Here is a 22,214-nt window from a genome sequence, read left to right on the forward strand (position 1 = left end):
CAAGCAGGAGCGTGCGGGGGCAAGAGGTGGAATCCACGACCACGAGAAGTTCTTCGCACGGATTCCATAGTGTGAACACACCCTTCAACAGTGGTTTTCAGTTTTAGGGCTTGTTCACACTTTCCCAGATCTTATGCTGTGTGCCATCATTTAGTTACATTGATCTTTACAGCATAGGGCTTAAAAACTGCTGCAGATCCTGTACATGTGAAAGGACCCTTAAAGGGGTTATCCAGCGCTACAAAAACATGGCCACTTTTTCCCCTACTGTTGTCACCAGTTCAGGTGCAGTTTGCAATTAAGCTCCATTTACTTCAATGAAACTGAGTTTCAAAACCCCACCCAAACTAGAGACAACAGTAGGGGGAAAGTGGCCATGTTTTTGTAGCGCTGGATAACCCCTTTAAACCGACTGCAGACAACTTTATTCCCATATCACACAGTAACACATGCGCAGTATACAAAAAAAAAAAAAACTATGCTGTTAGATCACTGAGTATACATTAGCAGCATCCCTAACTGTCTCTTTCCCAGCCTAGGGCTCAAGTCACATCTGTCTCACTCAGATTAAGCTCTTGTCCTAGCTCCCTCTGGATATATGATATTCATGTCAGAGATATTTGGCTGCATATGAAATTTCAGGATGAACCTAAAATTCACCCTGTCCTTTATAAATGAACCTAATGTGACCTTCTCTAAACATTTGACCCCGAAGGGGGCATTGTTTCAGAACTTTTTGCAATACTTGCTTTCTTCTTACAAGAAGCTTGTTAGGTGGTGCCTAGTTGTGGTGCTACAATGTGGACAGGTGTGTCTAGTCAATACAGAACTGTCCTACACTACCTGAATAACATGATGAATCCAGTCCTTGTGCCTCTGCATAAACCACGCGGGCCTAATGTCATCTTTATGAACAATGCTCCAGCTCATCAAGGTCTCATCATTATGGTATGGCAGCTGGAGACTGGGGGACCTCAAATATATCTGCACTTTCTCCAGACACAAAAAATTCTAGCCTTTCAGTACTTATCAGCTGCTGTATGCCCGGCAGGAAGTGGTGTTTTTTCCCCAGTCTGACACATTTCTCTCTGCTGCCACCTCTGTCTGTGCCCGGAACAGTCCAGAGCAGTAGCAAATTCCCATAGAAAACCTCTACTGCTTTGAACAGTTGGAAGTTGAGTTTTCTAAATAAAAGTAATTTACAAATCTTACTGAAACCAATTGATTTAAAAAAATAAAATTCTTCAGAATTCCCCTTTAAGGGAGAAAATGTCTTCACTTTTGAGTTGAGCATATTCTCACCCCACTATCTATCTGAATTATTATGCAGCAGGACTTGAGTATGCTATTCTTGGAACCATTTATGCATATCCTTTTATTCTGCATACATATGAACCCTTGCTCTGTGATATTTTTCAAACTCAATTTTCTGCATTTTTTATGTTTTAATAATGTTTCAGTAAAATTCTTGTTTTATTCATTTTCAGCTTTTCTTTTTGTCCTGCATGTGTTGTATTTTCTTTGTTTCTGTATGAAAAAAACACAACTACATGTGTGATAAGTGTGAATGCTGCTGATGGATACATTATTCCGAGCTACAGTCATTATTACTAATCATCGCTATCAGTAATGGATGGTTTCAAAACAACACGTCTGCGAATATTTATGTGTCATCTCAGTCACAGGAAAAGAAACATGGAAAAATAGAAATAAGTGAGAAGTTTGAGAATGGAAAGAATGGATAAGGTGGGAAGAGTCACAGCACAACTCACCATGAACAATGCCCAGGGAATAGAACCATGAACAAGGGTGTACAGCAGACCCCAGGGTGGGAGCTTTAGGTATCTCTACAGGTTATCTCGGTCTAATTCTTTGCTTAATAAACAATGATCAAATTTTAAAATGGAAATTAAAGGGGCTATCCAGGCTTTGAAAACCATGACTGCTTTCTTCCAGAAACAGCAGCAACTTTTTCCCTGTGGTTTTGCAGCTCAGTTCTTTTGAAGTGAGTGGAGTCGATTTGTAATACCACGCACAACCTAAGGACAGGGGGTGGTGCTGTTTTTGCAAGAAAGTAGCGTGCCTTTGCCAATCCTAGATAAAACATTTAAAGGTTGTACTCCAGTGAAAATCTTTGTTTCAAATCAACTGTTTTCGGAAAGTTATATAGAGTTGTAATTTACTTATCTTGTTTTCTTTTCAGTCTGACATGGTGCTCTCTGCTGACATCTCCGGCCGAAACAGGAACTGTCCAGAGCAGAAGAGGTTTTCCATGGGGTTGTCCTGCTACTCTGGACAGTTCTTGTCTTGGCCAGAGATGTCAGCAGAGAGCACTGTGTCACTATGAAAAGAAAACAACATTTCCTGCAGGACATACAGCAACAGATAAGTATGGGAAATCTTGAGATTTTTAAATAAAAGTAAATTACAAATCTTTATAACTTTTTGACACCAGTTGGTTTGAAAGAAAAAGATTTTCACTGGCTAACCCCTTTAAATCTTAAACTGTACAAACTATACCTTTTATTTGCTGATGGATATGTGTTATATGAATCTATGGCCCCATGCTGTTGGAGGCACAAGATGACATTTAATATACTAAGTGTCTGGCTGGAATAAATAAACATTACATATCCTAAAGTAATAACACAGTTGATTGATAAAATTGACTTGAATCTCCACCGGACAATAGGGCCATTTTAATAAACCACGTAGAAAAGTCCCTAATGTAATAGTCATATTGAATGTAATGTTAAAAAGCTTATTTAGACGTTCACCAATCAGACAGCAGCACTGTCCAAACAGATCTCCCAGGAGGTTATAGCCTTGCTGTTTGTGATGTCACAATGACTTGGATTTTCCACCAGAGAGCAGCACTGGTATAAATAGATGCATGACCGCAATGCTTCTTCTTCACCACAGAGGGAAGAGCAGAGCCATAGCCAGGAGCAGCAGCCATGGGAGTCCTGAAACTTCCAGTGGCCATACACAATGAAAATTATATATATATACACCAATTGAAGAGAATATAGAACATCACAACTGCAGGATTTTATTATTTCCAAAACCAGACAGCTCCATTATAGATTTGTCAATGCAATGATTGTTAACTTGCCTGAGAAATATTATAAATGATGGAAAATAGATAAATAAATAAACAAACAAATAAATAAATAGATTCCATAATTTACCCCTTCCCATGAGTAATCTGTATATATACGTTCCTACTGCGATCTCGCTGCTGACTCTCATTAACCCCTTAAACGCCATGATCTACAGCGATCGTGGCATTTAAGGTGCTCATTGACAGATCAAGCATCTGTCACTGAGTGATCGGGAGCCCTGCAACCGAGCTGCGGGGGTCCCGATCACATGTGTCGACAGGCGGGAGTAAGCTCCTTACCTCCGTCCTGTCGGTTCGGCGATCCATGTATAGAGTCTGCTCTCATGCAGGCTCTATACATAGATCGCCGATAACACTGATCTATGCTATGCTATGGTATAGCATAGATCAGTATATGCAATCTAATGATTGCATATTTTACAGTGAATAAAAGTGTAAAAAAAAATGTAATAAAAAAAGTTTTTGAAAGTATTAAAAAAACCCTTAGAAAACCCTCTCCCAATAAAATTTTAAAAGACCCCCTTGCCCATTTAATATAAATATAAATAAATAAACATATTACATATCGTAGCGTGCGGAACTGTCCGATCTTCTAAAATATAATTATTATTGTTCCAGCACGGTGAACGGTGTAAACCGGAAAAAAAAACACACACCAGGATTGCTGATTTTATTAAATAATATTTCACAAACAAATTAATAAAAAGCAATGAAAAATTTTCTGTTACACCAATATGATATTAATAAAAACTAGAGATCATGGCGCAAAAAATGACACCCCAACCAGCCCTGTAGGTGGAAAAATAAAAGCGCTACGGCTCTTAGAAGGTGGGGAGGAACATTGTATTTATCTGAACAGGACTTTAGTGCGTCAAAGGGCTCTGTCTTTAAGGGGTTAAAGAGATTTTCCAGGAAAAATTCACCTTTTCCCTATCCACAGGATAGGAGAAAAGTAGGAGATTGCAGGCTGTTATGAATAGAGCCGTGGGTAAGACGCGAGGCCCGCTGCTCTGTTCATTCCTATGGAGTGCCAGAAAGAGCCGTTGGGTCTATAGGAATGAATGGAGCTGCGACCCGCACACCATACCTGCAGCTCTTTTCATATTAGAGCCGCAGGGGCACGATATGGAGATCAGTGGGGGGTACAGAGGTTGGACCCCCCACAATCTCCTACTTGATAGGGGAGAAATGATTTTTTTTCTGGAATACCCCTTTAACCAGTGGCGGATTAAATGTACCCTGGGCCCCGGGCTGTCCACCCAACCTGGGTCCCCTGGCAGGGGTTGCTGATCTTATAGAGGAGGTCACAGGGTCACAGCAGCACAGAGGATGTCAGGAGAGGAGGGGGCTGATCCTATAGGAGAGGGCACAGTGTCACAGCAGCACAGAGGATGTCAGGAGAGTAGGGTGCTGATCCTATAGGAGAGGGCACAGTGTCACAGCAGCACAGAGGATGTCAGGAGAGGAGGATGCTGATCCTATAAGAGAGGGCACAGTGTCACAGCAGCACAGAGGCTGTCAGGAGAGGAGGGTGCTGAACCTGTAGGAGAGGGCACAGTGTCACAGCAGCACAGAGGATGTCAGGAGAGGAGGGTGCTGATCCTATAGGAGAGGGCACAGTGTCAAAGCAGCACAGAGGATGTCAGGAGAGGAGGGTGCTGATCCTATAGGAGAGGGCACAGTGTCACAGCAGCACAGAGGCTGTCAGGAGAGGAGGAGGGGGCTGCTGGTTGTGAGCCAGTTGAAGCGCGCAAGCGCGAAACGTCGTCGCTCTAGTCTGTGGAACGCACCGCTTGTTTGTACACTGCTCTGTCCCTGAAATAAAAGCATCTTATTACGCTCTATCCTGGTGAGTTGCCGTTGTACTTCTACTTGTCTTCACTTGATTGCTTTCGGCTGCTGCAGCCGAAAACAACCAAGTGCCGAGTCGGGGTTAGCGCCATTTTGGCGAAGACCCCGGCAGGTAATAGACACGGAGAGACAACGTCCCGGAGAAGCGATCACCGCCACTAGACACCAGGGAACGGCTGCATACGGTAATCAGATGCAGCTGTCAACTTTGACAGCTGCCTCCGATTACCTGATTAGCGGGCACGTCGATCGGACCGTGCCCGCTAATAGCTGCGGTCCCGGGCTACACGCGGCACCCGGGACCGCGGCGGTTCAGAGTGGGGTCGCCGCGCGGCCCCGCTCTGAACACCTCTTGGGGACATATGATGTACTGGTACGTCATATGTCCCAAAGAGGTTAAGGCAAAAGTTTTACTCTTACAACAAGAACTTTCTAAATAATTGTAAACTTTCACTATAAGTGTCTTGTGTTAAATGAGTTTTAGGGTGGTAAAGCCTGTACCAGCATTATTGTAAAATGTATGTGAATCACAAAGACAGGATCAATTTCAGATTTCACACAACAGCACTTGTCGGCAAATGTACTGTAATGACTGACACACAATTGTTATCATTATACCTACACAGGTTATGAAACCATTCTTGCTTTGTGTCTATAATAACTAGCGGTAACCATGTAATCTATGTAATTAAAAAACAGCAATTAAGCCGCCTATGACATTATGTGCTGCAGGCAAAGCTCTCCAAAGGTTTCTGTGTGTCCCCAAAACATTAACACAACCTATTATATCATCATTGCTCTCACAAGGGGCAGATTAAATCATTTCTCATATTGATTGAGGTGTTACTCTACCCAAACGGAACAATTTATTGCCTGATTAGCTGCTGATTTCATTCATCCATTATACATCACTTTGTAGACATCTACTTTTTTTTTAACTCATTACAGTTACAAAGTTCTCCCTTGTTTTTACTTGAAATCTTGGCTACAAATCATGGATAAATTTACAAGCAAATAAAAAAAAAATAATATTAATAAAAAAAAAATAATAATAATAATAATATATATATATATATATATATATATATATATATATATATATATATAATAAATATATCTTGTATGTCTATAGCTCATATACTAATAGTGCATTTACACAGACAGATTTATCTGACAGACCTTGGAAACCCAAACCAGGAACAGACTATAAACAGGGATCAGGTCATAAAGGAAAGACTGGGATATATCCTCTTTACAAATCCATTCCTGGCTTTGGCTTCCAAAATCTGTCAGATAAATCTGTCTGTGTAAACGCATCCTAACAAGAATACATTAGAGCTTCACTGTAACCCATAAATGATAATTAAAGGGAATCTAGTAGCAGGTTAGACTCTAGATTTCAATAAGGCAGGAGGACAGGGAGGCTGCAAGCACCTTCATTATGTTAGTGCACTACAGCGTTATTGAGTAACTGTAAGTATTGTTATTATGTTAATGAAGGTGTTCAGTGTACCGGGGGTGGTCTTTTAGCACTGATTCTCCTGCCCGCCTGCTTCTGCAGAAAGTCTTCTGATGAATATTCAGCCATTGCTGTGCTGTGATGCTTTGCATTAACTAAATATTTAATAGTAGGTGTTCTACAGCAGGTCAGTGCACTAAGGACTAAAGGACTGCCTCCCAGTGTACCGAACACTGTCATTTACATATTACCAAAAGTAAAGGCCCTATTACACCAACAGATCTGACGACAGATTATCTGCCCAAGATTTGAAGCCAAACCCAGGAACAGACTATAAACAGAGATCAGGTCATAAAGGAAAGACTGGATTTCTCCTCTTTTCAAATCCACCTCTGGGTTTGGCTTTAAATCTTTGGCAGATAATCTGTCGTCAGATCTGTTGGTGTAATAGGGCCTTTACTCGATGTACTAACATAATGGAGCCATGCGGCCTACCTTTTCCCTGCACCAGGGCCGGGACAAAGGGTAGGCCAGGGTAGGCGATGGCCTAGGGCGCCATCTAGTGGTAAGTACAGGGGGCGCAATTTCAATTTCTTTAAAAAAAAAAAAAAAAAAATCATTGACCTGCCAGGACCTACAGAGGCTCCGCCCTCTGCTCACCATGTGACCTCTTCTCTGTCTGACTGCTGGAGGCTGTACCGACTGCTGGGCTGCTGTCTGGTGAGTTCACTGACTGACTCTCATCATTCTTTAGGTGTAGGAAGGCTGGGAGTGCTGGTAGAGCTGGGAATGCTGGGAGTGCTGGGAGAGCTGGGAGAGCTGGGAATGCTGGGAATGCTGGGAGTGCTGGGAGAGCTGGGAATGCTGGGAGAGGGAGGTCACCTAGGTCATAGGGCTGCCCCATATAACACTGCCCCATATCCCTGCACTGCTCCTCTATACACAGCACTTCCCATATTGTTCCCCAACCTGTGGGTCACCAGCTGCTCCAAAACTACAACAGTCACAGCATGATAGGAGTTGTAGTCCTGCCACAGCTCGGGAGCCACAGGTTGGTGAACACTTATATTCTGTTTATTGTGTACAGGATAATCCCCCTGACACCAGTGATTTACAGTCAGGGGGTACAGTATACATGGTCCTGTTACAGTCAGGGGGTACAGTATACATGGTCCTGTTACAGTCAGGGGGTACAGTGTACAGTCCTGTTACAGTCAGGGGGTACAGTATACATGTCCTGTTACAGTCAGGGGGTACAGTATACATGGTCCTGTTACAGTCAGGGGGTACAGTGTACAGTCCTGTTACAGTCAGGGGGTACAGTATACATGTCCTGTTACAGTCAGGGGGTACAGTATACATGGTCCTGTTACAGTCAGGGGGTACAGTGTACAGTCCTGTTACAGTCAGGGGGTACAGTATACATGGTCCTGTTACAGTCAGGGGGTACAGTGTACAGTCCTGTTACAGTCAGGGGGTACAGTATACATGTCCTGTTACAGTCAGGGGGTACAGTATACATGGTCATGTTACAGTCAGGGGGTACAGTGTACAGTCCTGTTACAGTCAGGGGGTACAGTATACATGGTCCTGTTACATTCAGGGGGTACAGTATACATGGTCCTGATACATTCAGGGGGTACAGTATACATGGTCCTGATACATTCAGGGGGTACAGTATACATGGCCCTGTTACAGTCAAGGGGTACAGTATTCATGGTCCTGTTACATTCAGGGGGTACAGTATACATGGTCCTGTTACAGTCAGGGGGTACAGTATACATGGTCCTGTTACAGTCAGGGGGTAAACTATACATGGTCCTGTTACATTCAGGGGGTACAGTATACATGTCCTGTTACAGTCAGGGGGTACAGTATACATGGTCCTGTTACAGTCAGGGGGTACAGCATACATGGTCCTGTTACAGTCAGGGGGTACAGTAAACATGGTCCTGTTACAGTCAGGGGGTACAGTATACATGGTCCTGTTACATTTAGGTGGTACAGTATACATGGTCCTGTTACAGTCAGGGTGTACAGTATACATGGTCCTGTTACAGTCAGGGGGTACAGTATACATGGTCCTGTTAGTCAGGGGGTACAGTATACATGGTCCTGTTACAGTCAGGGGGTACACTATTCATGTCCTGTTACAGTCAGGAGGTACAGTATACATGGCCCTGTTACATTCAGGGGGTACAGTATACATGGTCCTGTTACAGTCAGGAGGTACAGTATACATGGTCCTGTTACAGTCAGGGGGTACAGTATACATGTCCTGTTACAGTCAGGGGGTACAGTATACATGGTCCTGTTACAGTCAGGGGATACACTATACATGGTCCTGTTACAGTCAGGGGGTACAGTATACATGTCCTGTTACAGTCAGTGGGTACAGTATACAGGGTCCTGTTAGTCAGGGGGTACAGTATACACGGCCCTGTTATATTCAGGGGTACAGTATACATGGTGCTGTTACAGTCAGGAGGTACAGTATACATGTCCTGTTACAGTCAGGGGGTACACTATACATGGTCCTGTTACAGTCAGGGGGTACACTATACATGTCCTGTTACAGTCAGTGGGTACAGTATACAGGGTCCTGTTACAGTCAGGGGGTATAGTATACATGGTCCTGTTATAATTAGAGGGTACAATATACATACTGGACTCTACCATATAGTCTGCAGTGTGGTAATACTCTGCAGAGCCTGTGATGACCAAGTATCAGCCCCCACATACAGTATAGCCTCCTGGCTGTCCCTGCATAGTGTACAGTCTACTCTGGGGGGGGGGGGGGGGGGGGGGGGGTGAGGGGGGTGCCATTTGCCTTCTCTGCCTCTGCACTATTAGTCTCTATCAGCAGGTTAGGAGTGTCTATAGTCTGCCACAGACACAGAAGCTCCCAAGGCCTAGCAGATGTGAACCATTTGGGACCCCATGATTACATTGTGTGGGTCGCTGATCGGTCCACTGGACCACTTGATGCATTCAATTAGTGATCTGCCTGTCTATGGCAGGCTGTAACAGCAGATCACTTATTGTAGTCATGGAGGCTAGTGAAGTCCCAGAGCCACTATGACAGTGGATAAACTCCGTGCAATTGCTTCACAGAGAGTTGATTCTACCCCCTGAACCACCAATGGGGTAGCCTATGCATGTTCAAATGGTTTTATTAGCTTTTACATCAGCAGCTAAAAAGTTATATAGCTGACATCAGAGATCACTCCATGCTGGCTATTTACAGCACATATGAGCCCACTCCATACACCCTTCAAGTTGACAGCATTTAACCGTACAGTATTCAACCGTACCACACTCAACCGTAACCGTAACCGTACCACACTCAAACTGAGGACAAGAGTGGTGCTGTTTCTGGAAGAAAGCGGCTATGTTTTTCTAAGTCTAGATAACCTCTTTAAAGAAACACAATGGATCCAGCACTTAATTGTGCCTTATAAACAGAAGCAATGAACATAGCCAAAAATATTTTATGACATGTTAGTACAACCGTTATTAGGTTCCTCTTCTGAAACACACCTTATTTTATCATTCCAATACCTATGACCTTTATTACATAATTTTTTCCTATGAATGTCATGTTGTCAGCGCTCCAGTCAAGTATCTTGTCTTTTTGTGTGTTAATCCCCAATAGTATAACGTTTCTCATAACTTCTCCAAATGACTACTTAGCATTCTTTTAATTCTTCAGTCTGCAGAGGATTTCATTTCCCACTGCTTTTCCTATTTTTATAGATTATCATTCCTGTCAGTCCTACAGTAGCATACCCTGAGGATTTTTAATTATTTAAGAATTGCGCTGCAAATCTACGAGCATCCCAGCTATTTGATAGAATCATTTCCTTTTCTATTACGCTACCGAAATATGAATAGAAAAGACTAATGAAGAAAAAATAGTGATTTTCTTAATTTAAAGAGCTGTGAGATATAAATATACCATATGGTATCACACGTGCTTGATTCCTGGTTAAGGCGTTTACCAGTTACGCTGAATTGATGAATCAAATTGTAAGCTTATATTACATACTTACCCGCTTCTCTTCAATGCATAATCCACAGATATGTACTGGTTATAATACCATTAATGTTAATGGAATGAGAATGCTTCATCCAGAAATAAATGTCGGATTGCAAGCAATTATTCAAATAATTACAGATTCTGGGTCTTGCCACTAGAGGGGGTAAAATAGCTTTCCATGTTGCCCTATAGAAAGACTCTCAGAGGCTAGTTTTGGATAGTGTACCTCTTGATGAGAGATTGTCGACTGCTATACCAATACTCTATGATGCGCTCAAATATATTTTGCCCAGGTGACAGATTGGGCCGAGAGAAGCAGGATTAAATCGACTTCAATGAATTGCCTGCCATCTGACCATGCACACACAGTGAAGAGGCTCCAAAGCACCAGTGGAAAGGATTGTTAGATCCACCAACAAGCACAAGCAGCTCCCACAGTTTCCTTGTCCACCATCCAGCTACGGTGAGAGACCAGTGCGACCATTTATTGCTGTAAAGTCCTCTTCTTCTCAGTTTTGGGTAGAAACTGAAGCTGGATGCAATGTGTATCCAGCTTCTTACAACAAAAAAAGGGCCCCCAGGAATAACATTTCCAGCCAGAAGACTCAGGCCTTGCATAGCTGCAGGACCTTATACAATATCATCAGTATTTGATTTGTCAAATGTTTCGGAAAGAGTCACAGACTCCTAACTACTAGGTACCGATTGCAGGGACTAAAAAATGAACATAAATATGTGTGTGTGTGTGTTGGCATAGCAGAGCTGGGCGTATGAATATGTTTAGCAGATCCGTGCATGTGTGTATATATAGCATATATAGTTTTTGTTGGTATATCATTGCAAATTATGTTTCCATTTAGCAGATCTGTGTGTATGTGTAGCAGAGGTGAGTATGTGTTGTTGAATGGTATGTGTATGTATAGCTATATGTATGTGTAGCTCATCTATGTGTTAATGTGTAGCTGAGCCATGTAAGTGGCTGAAGCAGAGCTTTGTTTCTATTTGTAGAAGAGCTGTGTGTGTATAATATGTGTGCTGTATGGCTGTGTATGTGTGGGTATACTGTGCTGTCATGAAGAGTGTTAAAAAAATGTAGTACTTCGGATCCATTGAGGTCAATGGGGCTGATTTACTAAGACTGTCTAATAAATATGTTGGTTGTGGCAGGTTTAAAGGAAACGCCACATAACATACATTTTTCGGTTTTAAAACACAAAATGAGGAGTATGTCGGGTTTGATAAAGGTTTGGACCTATAATCGTCGGCGCCAACCGCGCATTGCTACGTGTAATAGCGGTGCACGGCCGGCAGCTGACGATATGCAAACAGAATACTTTAGGCCAGGACCGCCGTGGCCTGTGATTGGCTGAGCAGCCTGTCAGCTGAGACAGGCCGCTCTGAAGCTGGAGCGCGCGGGACCCGGGAGAAGCAGACTGCAGGAGCAGCCCTGGAGCATGGATAGGTAAAGTATACAGTTTAAACAAGGGCTGCAAGGATGTCCATGCAGCCCTTGTCAAACGATTATCGGGCCGCGTAATAGGCCCAGTAGACGAGCGCCGATATAGCTGATCAGCGCTCGTTTACAGTTATTATCAGACCCCCATCAGCCCGTGTAATAACACCCTTAGTCTCACATGTTCTGATCCCGCTGAAGTGGCGGAAAACCATAGCTCCTACCCCAACTGATTGTATGAAAAATATAAAACAAATTAACAGATTTGAAGAGCTGACTAGTTGGGCCTTGAGATCTCACGACAAATACTTGAAAATCTGGCAACCTTGGCTGGAGTTTAAATATGCTGCTCTTGTCTAATGGCCCTATTCCACGGGTCGTCATAGAGTTTGCTCCTAGTTTCCCTCTCGCTGCCGCCACTATTCAACGCTGCAGCAGTGAGCGGGTGAGTGCGGGAGGGGCGGGGGGCTGCCCGGGTGATCGCTGATCGTCCGGGCAGCCCATAGGATACAGCAGCGTCTGCTGCCGACGCTCCTATTCAACGGAGTGACGGCAGCAGATCGCTGCTGTATCAGTGGCTTGTTTTTCAACATGTTGAAAAACAAGCGACTGCAACGATCAGCCGACATGAACGATGTCGGCTGATCGTTGCACTCTTTTCCACAGGACGATTATCGTCCGTAGCGGCCGATATCGGCCGATAATCGTTCTGTGGAATAGGGCCTTAACCCCCCACCCGAGTAGTCCCCCACAGTCCCTTTTTTCTGCATAAAGTTGTATTGATAACTCCCCCCCCCCCCCCCCCCCCCATATACACACTCTCAACCCTCTCTGTCTCTTTGTTTCTCTACTTCTCCCCTTCTTTTCTCCTTGATTGCCTTACCCCTGGGTTGGTAATCTTTCTTACGACAGGTTTCATATGTTTCAGTTGACTTAGCACTGGTTGGTTAGCTGCTGAGTTAATGATAGATATATAATCGGCCATTACACCTTCTAGACAATGTTATGTAGTTTCTATCAATGTTGGAACTTATTCTCTTTTCAAAATCCATTCTCGGCACTCACCATATCGTGCTTCAAAGTTATTTTATTGTAGAAAAGTCATCAAAATACATATGACGGGACGTTTCAGCATCAAGCCTTCCTCTGTCATTGCTGCATGCCATATTGTGATTGATGACCTTCTCTGTCATGTGACTTCTGTTCGTTTTGTTGCAAATTCCTCCTAGGAACCTATTATAAGTAATCAGTCAAATGCTTACTTAGATCAATGTAATACATATGCACTGCATTAATCTATTACATTGAGGCTCTAACAGAAAAGTCTGCCTGATGCAGTGTGATACCAGTGCAGATAACTAGTGTTAAAAAGTCCTAAATGTCTGCACAATACTCTCAAATGTTTACACAAAACAATGCAAAGGGGGAAATGTTTGAGCACATAGAGATGTGCATAGTTTCATATGTGCCTGGGTGGGGGGAGAAGTGTGGTGGCATGGTTTGCTTATGCGGGGCCCAGGCTGATTTTTTGCACAGGGGCCCTAAGCAGTCTGTGTCTGCCCCTCATGTGACGTTATTATTTAGGTGTTATGTGGCGGTATCATTGGTCATAGGTATGGAATAATAAATAAAGTGTGTTTCTAAAGAGAAACATAATAACAGTTGTACTAAAATTTTACAAACAGGCAATATATAATCCCTGTATGATGGTAATATTTATTGGCAACAATATTCTAGGATAACCATGTTTGTAGGTCCTGTGTTCTGCAAATTCTGAGTTTGTTTGTTTGTTTGTGTGTGTGTGTGTGTGTGTGTGTGTGTGTGTGTGGGGGGGGGGGGGTGTTTGGGGTCGGGGCCTTAGGCTATGTTTGCAGAAAGTTTTTTCTTTCTCCAGGCGTATTTTGGATTGCTGTCTTTTTGAAGAAAAAATACGGCTGTATTTTCAGCCTAAAATCATGGTTGTGCAAAAATATATTCTAAAAATAAACCTATTGTGTGAACTCAGCCTTAGGCCAGTTTCACACGTACCGGAATTGCAGTGGATTTCACGCTACGAGTTCTGCAGCAAAATCCGCAGCGATTCCTGCTACTGTCAGTTTGAATGAGTTTAGGTGACCCGGGCAACCCAAGCTTTAAATCCCGTCTGGAGGAGCAGCTGGTTGCGTAGGTGGTAAATCCAATCCTTTATCGTTAATCCTTAATCTTAATCCTTTACCAATTCCGTCCGAAGGCCCATGGGTATATCTTGTGCCGATACTTCATGTCTTCTTCAAACTGGTTACCTAAAAATCTGAAAGAATAAAAAATGCAATTAAAAACTCAATGTACATCTACTGGGCCAGGTAGGAAAGCGTCGAGTATCGATGCACACAGTACATTGTACACTATTCTACTTATGTACATTTGTTTGTATTGCAATCATGATTTTGCTCCACCGTGGTGGAATTGTCAGCAGCTACATTTGTGTATAGATATGTACATCACATATCTAGGTGCAGGGCTTAATAGTGTTTCAAAAATGGAACTGAGTTTTAACCCCTTAGGGACCAAGCCTGTTTGGGCCTTAATGACCAGGCTCATTTTTCAAAATCTGACCTGTCTCACTTTATGCGCTTATAGCTCAGTGATGCTTTAACGTATGCTAGCGATTCTGAGATTGTTTTTTCGTAACATATGGTACTTTATGTTAGTGGCAAAATTTGGTCACTGTCTTGTGTGTTTTTTGTGAAAAACATCAAAATATAATGAAAAATTTGAACATTTTGCACTTTACGAACTTTGAAATTCTTTGCTTCTAAAAAAAAAAAAAAGGCACATGACAAAAATTAGTTAGTAAGTCACATTATCAATATGTCCTCTTTATTCTGGCTTCATTTCGTAAACATATTTCACTTTTTCAGGGTGTTACGGGGCTTAGAAATTTATCAGCAAATTATCAAATTTTCATGAAATTTCCAAAACTGATTTTTTTAGGGACCAGTTCTTTTTTTAAGTTGATTTAGGAGGCTTGTATACTGGAAACCCCCATAAGTGACCCCATTTTGGAAACTAGACACCTTAAAGAATTAATCTAGGGGTATAATGAGCATTTTAACCCTACAGGGGCTGGAGGAAAGTATTCACAATTAGGCCGAAAAAAAATGGAAAATAGAAATTTTCCAATAATATATTTGTTAAGATTAAAGTATCTCATTTTCATAATAAACATGAGACAAAATGCACCCCAAATTTTGTAACGCAGGTTCTCCTGAGTAGAACGGTATCCCATATGTGGGCGTAAACCACTGTATGGGCACACAGCAGACCTCAGAAGGAAGGGAGCACCTATTAGCATTTCCAGTTCAGATTTTGCTGAAGAAATTTCTGAGCGCCAGGTGCGTTTGCAGAGCCCCTGTAGTGTCAGCAGAATAGAACCCCCCCAAAAGTCACCCCATTTTGGAAAGTACACCCATCAAATAATACATCTTGGGGTGTGGTGACCATTTTGACCCCACAGGTATTAGAGGAAAGTATTCAAAAGAAGACAGTAAAAATGAAAAAATAGAATTTTTCCAATAATATGTTTGTTTAGTTTGAAATTTCTCAATTTCACGAGGAACAGGGGAGAAAACTCACCCCAATATATGTAACGCAGGTACTCCTGAGTAGAACGGTACCCCATATGTGGGCATAAACCACTGTGTGGGCACACAGCGGGCCACAGAAGGAAGGGAGCGCCAAGCATTTTCAGTGCATGATTTTCCTGAAGAAGTTTCTGAGCGCCAGGTGCGTTTGCAGTGCCCCTTTAATGTCTACAGAATAGAACCCCCCCCCCAAATCACCCCATTTTGGAAAGTACACCCCTCAAGGAATTCATCTTGGGGTGTGGTGACCATTTTGACCCCACATTTTTTTGTAGGAAAGTATTCAAAACTAGACCGTAAAAATGAAAAAAATTTAATTTTTTCAATAACATGTTTGTTTAGTTTGAAATTTCTCAATTTCACTAGGAACAAGGGAGAAAAAGCACCCCAAAATTTGTAACGGAGGTTCTCCTGAGTACAATGGTACCCCATATGTGGGCATAAACCACTGTATGGGCACACAGCAGGGCTCAGAAGAGAAGGAGTGTCATTTTAGTTACAGGCAATATGTGGGTGTTTACTGGTTATCTGGGGTGGTAATAGACAATCTCGGGGTGTTTACTGGCTATCTGAGGTGGCAGCAGGCAATCTGGTGGGGTTATGGGCAATCTGGGGTGGTTACGAGCAGTCTGTGCCAATCTGGGGTGGTTACGGTCAATCTGGGGTGGTCACAGGCAATCTGGGGTGGTTACGGGCAATCTGGAGTGTTTACTGGCTGTATGGGGTGGTTATGGGCAATCTTGGGGTGTTTACTGGCTATCTAGGGGTGGTTACTGGCTATCTGGGGTGGTGATGGGCAATCTGATGGTGTTCACTGACTATCTGGGGTGGTGACGGGCAATCTGGTGGTGTTCACTGACTATCTAGGGTTGCAACGGGCAATCTGGGGTGGTGACGGAAAATCTGGGGTGGTGACGGGCAATCTGGGGTGGTTGCGAGCAATCTGGGGTGGTTGCGAGCAATCTGTGGTGGTTACAGGCAATTTGGGGTAGTTACAGGCAGTCTGTGGCAATCTGGGGTGGTTACGGGCTGTCTGAAATGGTTATGGGCTATGGGGGGGGGGGATACGGGCAATCTGGGGAGATTACGGGCAATCTGGGGAGATTACGGGCATTCTGGGGTGGTGAGAGGCAATCTGGGGTGGTTATGGGCTGTCTGGGATGGTTATGGGCTGTCTGGGATGGTTATGGGCTGTCTGGGATGGTTATGGGCTTTCTGGGATGGTTATGGGCTATCTGGGATGGTTATGGGCTGTCTGGGGTGGATACGGGCAATCTGGGGTGGATACGGACAATCTGGGGAGGTTACAGGCAATCTAGGGTGGTTACGGGCAATCTGGGGTGGTTACGGGCAATCTGGGGTGGTTACGGGTAATCTGGGGTGGTTACGGGTAATCTGGGGTGGTGATGGGTAATCTGGGGTGGTGATGGGTAATCTGGGGTGGTGATGGGTAATCTGGGGTGGTGATGGGTAATCTGGGGTGGTTACGGGTAATCTGGGGTGGTTACAAGTAATCCAGGGTGGTTACGGGTAATCCAGGGCACTTGACTTTGGTGACAGGCGTAAAAAAGTGCCGGCACCATTTGGAACAAGCGATCAGTGGTATATAGTATATACCGCTGATCACTTGTACTGGGACCACACCGGGTGGTCACCGATCATTGCCCCATGCTCTCCGCCACCTCCGGTGGTGGAGAGAATGAAGCTTTGATCATTTTTAGGAATCCATCACTGTGAACAGAGTCTGTTCACAGTGATGACGGCGGCCATCTTGGATCAGATGGCCGCTCAGGGAGGGGAGGGTCAGTGGCCAGGTCACTAGGGTTAATTCTGGGGATGGGGGGGACATGTTTTCATCTCCTCTCACTGTGGATTCACGGTGAGAAGAGATGAAAGCGTTCAGCTGCGCTGGCAATGCCCGTTACCGGTAGCCGCCGTTATACTGATAATAACGGCGATCACCGGTGAGGGGACTTGCCGGGACTGACCCCACACTCTGCCCCAACCCCTCAGCTACCTCCGATAGCTGAGAGGAGGAGGCTGCGGGCATTACCGGCGCCGCTGCACTATTCTGCACCATCGCCATAAAGAGCTGACGGCAGCAGAATAGAGCCCATTAGTGATCACCGTAAAAATCCGTATCGGCGGTCACTAATAACATAATACATGTATTCTCTGGGTCGCTACGGTTACGACGATACCACATTTGTATAGTTTTTTTTAACTATTACCGCTTTGGCGCAATAGAAACTATCATTCTAGGAAAAACCCACAAAAACTGTCCCTGCATTGCAAGATCCATAGCGTTCTCATCTTTTGCGCGACAGAGCTGGTTTTGGGCTTATTTTTTGCGGGAAGATCTGTAGTTTCTATTAATACCAAGTTTTATTTGTATATGACTTTTTGATCTCTTTTATGATGTATTTTCTAAAGTGGATTGATAAAATACAGCTATTCTAGTACAGTTTTTTTTTTTTTACAGCGTGTGTCGTGCGATATAATTATTGATAGTTTTATAGATTGGGTTGTTACGGACGTAACGATACCAAATATGTATAGGATTTGTGTTTTTGATCACTTTTATGTAATGTTTTATAGTGTATGGGGAATGTAATGCATCTTTATTATTGGGGGGGGGGCTGGGGGGGGCTGTGTTGTGTTTGGTGCACACTTTTTTTCACTTTTTTTTTACTTTTACACTAGTGTACATTACTGTACACTAGTGTAAAATACTTAGATCATTGATACAATACATTGCAGTACCTGATCTACTGCAATGTATTGAATCATGCCTCATGCTGAACGGCCACCCCTGTCAGCATCAGGCATCTCCATGGTGACCCCGGGGACCTTCATTAGGACCCCGGAATCACCATGGAGACATCGGGACCCCGGACGGCGCTGCGGGACATCGCGATCATGTAAGTGGACCTGTGGTGCCGTCTGGGATCCACCGGGACCCGTTAAATGCCGCTGTCATGGTTTGACAGCGGCATTTAACGGGTTAAACTGCCCGGAGCAGAGAATCCTCCGCTCCGGGCAGTTACAGGAGGGGGTCAGCGGTCACACTGACCGCTGATCACCCGTCCTGCAGCCGCCGCCGGGCGGTAATTTATTCCGATGCGCCCGCCGTTAAAAGGCGTACGCATCGGATTAAAGCCCATTAGTGGCCGCCGTGAAAAGGCAGCATGGCGGTCACTAAGGGGTTAAACCCCACCCAAACTGGAGACAAGAGAGGGGGGCCATGTTTTTGTAGCACTGGATAACCTCTTTAATAGCTTTCCTGGATGCCATACCTGAAAGAAAATTTGGTGAACAACCCCTTTAATGTTAGGCTAGGTTCACACTGCGTTTTCAGCATCCGTTTAACGCATCCGTTTTTTTTGCAAAAAACGCATGAAAAAACGGATTGCAAAAAACGGATTCATTTGTGTGCATCCGTTTTTCCATTGACTTCCATTATAAAAAAAAACGGATCCGTTTTTTTTGGCGGACCAAAGCGGACCAAAAAACGTTGCTGACCCTATTTTTCTGGACGTTAAAAAAAACGGATCCGTTAAACGGATGCTGAAAACGCAGTAGCCTTACTGATGCTTTTAGGAGATTTGATGGTGATAAAACTAAAACTGACCTCCCCGCCACGCTAGACGTGTTTGATTTTTGGAATGGAAATCATGTAAAAAATGACTGTTTGTTTAATAAATATATTGTGGGTTGTGGGGGAGTTTAAAGGACATGCTCACAACACGCCCACTTTTCAGTTTTAAAACACAAAATGGGGTGTGTGTCAGGTGTCTAGCAATCCATATGCAGAGCAATATGGGGAAATCACATGATAGTAGAAACATTACAGTGTTCTCTATACCTGTAACTTTGATACCTTTGTGAGCAGAGGCATCGTTAGTGATTTATTATATGATAAATTATATTATATGATTTATAAATACATAAATTTCCATTAAAAGGTGAATATACTGCAGATTATTCTGATCAAATATATAAAAGCAGAACCATTATCAATAGTGTCATCTTATTACAATCCATGTACATTAAATTTAATGCACTGAATATCGACTATAGAACAGTCAATTTTATGCTCTGGTGATTTACTGTGTTGTGAGGAATACAGGTAAAATTGATGAAAAATCTAATGCTGCATATAGAGATATGTGTGCAATATAAATGGGATATGAAATTATTTGTTTTATATCCAACCCACAAAGAGAAGCAATTTCCTCTGCACTAATGGGAATTGCCTTCTTGGCTGTGAGGTGAGCGGACGCAGTTACCAAGTGCATTGGAGATGTGAAGAATGTAGCATACTAAAGCAAGTTGCGGACAAGTTGTACAAATGTTTGGTTTACACGACTTATTTTTGATTTCATGTTGTATGTCCCAAAAATGTCTGTCTGTGCTGTTTTTTGTGTGTTGTGCATTTATTTGGGATGTACTTTTCACGGCCGCAGTGACGTTCCGGTCTGTTGCTGCCCTGCACTCTGGTTACAACAGATGCCAGAGCCCACGTGCAGGCGCACGGCGCCACTGTCAGTTAGGCCACGCAGGGTACCACGCTCCAGTCTCTTCCTGCTCTGCCTGGCGCGCTGGCTCTTGGCAATTTAAAGGGACAGTACGTCCCTAACTGGTGCTGCACCCAAGACACTCCCCTATAAATTCCAGCTCCTACCTGGCCTCTCTGTTGGAGCCTCTGCATGATTCCTGCCTGTGATACCTACTGTTCCTGGTTCCAGTTATCTGTGCTTGCTGCCTGTGACTCCTATGCCGTTTCCATTCCAGCCGTGAGTCCTGCTGTGTTCCTGCCTACCAGACTCCAGCTGCACCTTGTCTGCCGCTGCTAGCAAGCCAAGCCAGAGGTAGTGACCTGGGGGTCGCCTGCCCAGCAACTCTATCCCGCCTTGGGGTGGGCACTGGTGAAGACCAGCGACCCCTTAGACTCCGCTTCCTGGTGCGGCTTATGACATCGCTAGCAGCGGTAGAGCGCATCCACGACTCCAGCTGTTATGGTACTACACTTGGATGTAAAACAACAATCAAATCACAAATAGGTTGCAAGAAAGTTGCAGTTGCATGTGACTTACATTGCAGTCTGTGATGGCAAATTTACATGTGACTTGTGACCTGCAAAAGAAAATCAATCAGGCTTGGATTTTTAGCAGCAGCAGCAGCCATGTCATGCTATTTTCTATAGCATAGACACAGTTGCTTTTCCATACAAATAGTTGTACTTGGTACTGTAGATTGGGTTAACTCCCTCCCCTACTTTTTAACCCTATCAATCAGACACGATGTCTACTACCCCATCAAGACAGAGAACAAGGGACCCCAAATCTCCATCCTTGTCCAGAGAGCAGGATTAGTGTTCCTCTTCACAGATACTCAAGAACGCTCATCTGGTTATTTCCATCGCAACCATTCACTGTGAAACAGCTGAATAAGTGTCCTCAGGTGTTTCCCACTCTCTCATTCATCTTTATGGAGGGCAACAGCGAATTTTTGTCCTGATCCAATCAAAAGAGGAGATTTAGAATTCCTCATCCATGGCTAGGGTCCCAGAGGTTGGACCCCCACCTAATTTACAGCCAGTCAGATGGGTTATAAAAATATCTTATAAAGCTAAATTCTCATGGACGGATCCGCAGAAGATTTCTCGCTACGAATTCGCAGTGAGATCCGCTGTGGATCCCTGCCCTATAAAGTCTATGGGCAGACATACTCGCAGCGGGATGGACATCATAAACCCTTGGTTGTCCGGAGCATATACTGTACATTACCTGCTCCGCGATCCGGCTATTTTCATTGGCCAGCGTCATTTCCCGCTCAGCCAATGAGTGTGCTGCCCTGCTGTGAGTGTGTCTGCCCATAGACTTTACAGGGTAGGGATCCGTAGTGGAACCCCGCCGGTGAATTCCCAGCAAGAAATCCGCTGCGGATCTGTCCCTGTGAATTTAGCCTAAAAGACTTTAATATGTTAGTTTTTGTCTTTACTTAATATTTCATTCATTACATTCAAGTCTTGTGTTTATAAGATGACATTTAGCTTATCTCTGTGGACTTGTTTTAACATCTTTTACAGTTCTTCTGATGCAGCTCAGGGAGGGTACTGATTCTCATTGAAGAATCACTGTGGTGTATTGAGACTTATTTTCCGGCAATGCTCCATAGGAAAACAGAATGCAAATCATGTTCTCTGCCTGATGGAAGAAAACTAGTCAAAAGAGGAGCCTTTTCCGAAAATAAGAGTTAAAGTGACTCTGTACCCACAATCTGAACCCCCCCCCCCCCCCCAAACCGCTTGTACCTTAGGGTAGCTGCTTTTAATCCAAGATCTGTCCTGGGGTCCGTTCAGCAGGTGATTCAGTTATTGTCATAAAAAATACTTTAAAACTTGCAGCCCATGCCAAACGGGAGTATCTGTGCCCTAAATTTGCACCACCCTTCCGTCCCTCCTCTCTCTTCATCATTAGGAATGCCACTGGAACATTTTCTACATGCTGAACATTGCACAGGTCGTTAATGATCCAGCCCATGTTGCGCTCTGCCACAGGTGGGGAATAGGAGGCAATCTGCCTGGAGCATCCTAATGATGAGGAGGGTGGGGAGGAGGGACGGAGGGGTGGTGCAAAGTTAGGGCACAGATACGCCCGTAG

The sequence above is a fragment of the Dendropsophus ebraccatus genome, chromosome 2 (assembly GCF_027789765.1).
Source record: "Dendropsophus ebraccatus isolate aDenEbr1 chromosome 2, aDenEbr1.pat, whole genome shotgun sequence".
Lineage (NCBI taxonomy): Eukaryota > Metazoa > Chordata > Amphibia > Anura > Hylidae > Dendropsophus > Dendropsophus ebraccatus.